The sequence below is a fragment of the Dendrobium catenatum genome, unplaced genomic scaffold, assembly GCF_001605985.2.
Source record: "Dendrobium catenatum unplaced genomic scaffold, ASM160598v2 fragScaff_scaffold_839, whole genome shotgun sequence".
In the NCBI taxonomy this organism is placed as follows: Eukaryota; Viridiplantae; Streptophyta; class Magnoliopsida; order Asparagales; family Orchidaceae; genus Dendrobium; species Dendrobium catenatum.
This window is the reverse complement of record NW_021319301.1, coordinates 152,184-155,931: the sequence shown is the minus strand read 5'-3', so window position 1 is coordinate 155,931 and position 3,748 is coordinate 152,184.

The following is a 3,748-nucleotide window of genomic DNA, read 5'->3' as shown; positions in this document are numbered from 1 at the left end:
ATTATAAATTTCATCCTTAATACCATATCTAAATTCCAGTAGGAACTACATATGACCCCTAGGGGTTAAAATGATGTTTGATCGAATATTTTACTATAATAATTTAGTTGTTTAATCTTTAATTTTATAATCAATTTCATGATAATAATCAATATATCTTCCCAAGGAAATAAAATATCATTTGTTATGAATCATTAGAATATGATGATAATGATCATATTTAATTTTTATTTTTCAAAAGAGAATTAATAGATTTCCTAAATTGATCTAGGGTCTTTAAATATTCAATAAAGCCAAGACTTTGTAGTTACTTATATCACAGGAAGGTAGAGTTTCCTATCAATGCTCTCGATTAAAATAATGGTAAAATTTTCATTTTTAATTTTCATGGAGTGATATCGAAGAATTAAGGTTAGATTTTTAACAGGGGCTGGAACAAGTTTGAACAATTATTTCAGAAGTAATAGAGAAAGAGTAGGAGGCTTTTTGGGATTATAAAATAATTCAAAAATTCCTCACTCTATCTTATGTGTTGTTCTTTACATATTGGGTTAGAGAAAATTTAAATCAAGTTGTCATTTTATAAGAATCTTGGGATTATATTCACAAAATTGGGGATGATTTCAAGTCTGCCACAGATCCTAAGTTTATTTTGAGCTCTAAACCATAGTGGCCCAAAAATAGTTAATAACAAACAAATTCTAACTTATCCCAGCCTTGATTGGGGAGCCAACTAACCACCTAATGCTCCAAAACCATTAGTCCAGTTTTATATAGATGTATAAAGCTGTTGTTTAAGTTTTGAGGAATTAGAGATGACATTTAGAGAGTGTCCTACATGGCCCCTTTACTTATGCAGGGTGATTATGCTTGAATGTAATTAAAATTTTAATTCTTTAATTAGTTTCTAATGCTATACATGCTAATTTACCTTGTTTGCATAATTTATATGAAGAAGTTTAAAATTTTGACTTAGAAAATAAAATTCTCCATAAAGATTGCACAACATCCCCCTTATATAGAATTATATCTTAATAGGCTAGGTAGTCTTCCACAACCCACAGGTGGGGAGGTGTCTAAAAGGAAGATAAGATTTTATATGAATGCGTGAGACCCTTGCTGAGTCTGAGCTTACCTCCTAAAATCATTAATCTTTCTTTGTTGACCTAAAATATTTTATTTAATTATTAATAGAAAAAATTTAGTCGTTAAAGAACCTAATCGCATCCAGGTTAAAAGAAAAGCAACATGCAAGAGTATGAAACCTAAAAGATTATGAAACTCCTACTATGAAGAAATAAACATAGCAATTAAATCATATAATCAAAATAAATCAAATAGATGTAAAGTATATACGTTAAATGCCACTTAATTATGACCGAGGGTGTACAAAAATTAAAAGTTGGTGGATACCACTGACAACAACTTAGATTCTAATCCTAGCAATGATGAAAGTAATTTTAAAATGAGATATTTCTGAAGTCTACATTTCATTGTCTTCCACCCCTCTGCGGGCTCTTTGGATTCATCGGGATGGGTAATTTAAAGGACTCCTCCCCGAAGGGGTGTTTCAATCCTCTTTGGAATTTGGAATCATCCTAATTTGAAGGACTAAAGAATGGAACTCTCCCCTAAGGGATGTTTCCTTTCTCATTTTTCTTTACATTTGATGGGTAATATCCCATTTTAAAATTTTAACTTTCATAACTCAATAATTTAAAATATATGCCAAAAATTTAAAAGACTCTAAATAGCCTGCATGTTATCCTAATTAATTATAATAAAAAAGTATCAAAATTATCCCAAGTAATTATATAATTTCATTTGCTCACATTTGAGCCAATCACAATCAATTGGCCATGATGTTTTGATTTTATGGTGGCTTAACAAGGTTAACACCAACAAAAACTTCATTAATTAAATTTTAATTTAGCCCCCTTTTCATTATAGCCTTGCATGAGTATGGCCACCAGTATAAAATCTTATTAATATCCAGATCATTCTTAACCAAGAAGAATCTATTGCCCATCACATCAGTTCATAAATAACATAATAAAGAATAGCACATCAAGAGGCATCACATTAATAAATTCATTACAACCAGCATGTAATGAAATTCATGAAAAATCTCAGCACACAAGTAGCAAAAAATGAAAGAATATTGGTCTAGCTTAAAAGTAGAAGTGTTTACCCTAAAACAATCATCTGAAGTATATATATCAGACTTTTTGGCTTTGATGTGTCCTATATTGATTATTGTTGATGTTTTCTAATGGTTTAATTAATTTGTTGTAGGCCATTGGGGATTTTAATTTGTATTTAAGTGTTAATGTTTTAATGTTCATTTTAGCATAAATTTTAAGTGATGAGTAATTGCTACCTTTGTTTACACTGGAGCTGTGAAGTTTATCTATCCTTCTTTGGACTACGTTAATTTTCTCATAGATAAGGTATAATAGGATTTCATATAATAGAGTCTATCTATCACTTTTTTTTATTTCTTGAGCCTAAGCAAGTGTGATTATAATTGAATAAGCATGCACACACACTTAAGGGGAGAGTGATAAATTTTCTTAAGAGTAATCATGCTGTATGATTTTTATACATACTTTATGATTTGAAATGTTTTTCCTCCAGAATATAGTTAATCAAATTCTTAAATTTTTTAACTTTTTGTACTATACGATGTAAAGTTATACAGAAGACTAATAGAATATGAAATTAGGTTTATATCAGATCATACCAAATGAATACATTTATTTTTTAACTATTCATACAGTACAATCTAAAATCATACAGACGACAGACATAGTACAAAATTAAGTTCATACATGATTGACCAAATGAGCACATTTATTTTTGAATTCTTCATATAGTATGATCTCAATTCATACAGATTTGTGGCAATATAAAAACTAAGTTTGTACTAATAGAAGCTATGATTTTTTGAATTGTTTGTATCAGATAATCTATGATTGTACAGTACAAATGTAGAATGGTTCTCTTGAAAAAATTAGTTTTTAGATGGTTTTTTCACATGTTTCTTTATGAAGGGTCCTAAAATTGTCACAATTATCCTTTATTATTAAGTTTCTCTTGAGAAGGACTATTGAGAGTGTATTTGGGAGAAATTTCAAGAGTGAAAGATCTAGTGAAGGGGATTTGTGAGAGATTTATAAGATTGACCAAAGTGAGGATCTCTTTATCTTCTTCAAGTTCTACCCAACTTCTTTGGAGGTTCTTAAGTGATCTTTAAGATTGGATCAAGGTTCTCTGCCTTTACTAGGAGGATGAAAAAGGACATGAAGGTGCATTACCATCAATTGGAGAGTATAAAAGGTAAAGATTCTCTGCCATCACTAGGAGGGTGAAAAAAGATATGATGGTATGCTGTCCTCACTTGGAGAGTTTAACAGGCGATGGTTCTCTGCCATCACAAGGAGGGTTAAAAAGGATATAATGGTACACTGCCATCACTTTGACAATGTCAAAGCCGATGGTTCTCTGCTGCACCGGGTAGGTGGAATAGAGTTTGTAAGGGCTTCTTCGCCTTTCTGTGGGGGCAAAAGGAGAGTCACTATTATTTAGTGCAATACATGGAGGAGTTTCTAGAAATTGGATATAGGTCAAGTTGGATTGCACCATTATAAAATTTGGTGTTCTTTTATTTTCTTTAATTATTCCAGCTTCTTTTTTTTGCTTTTAAAATTTTGTGGTTGAAAAATATTCTATTATAATAATTTCTATA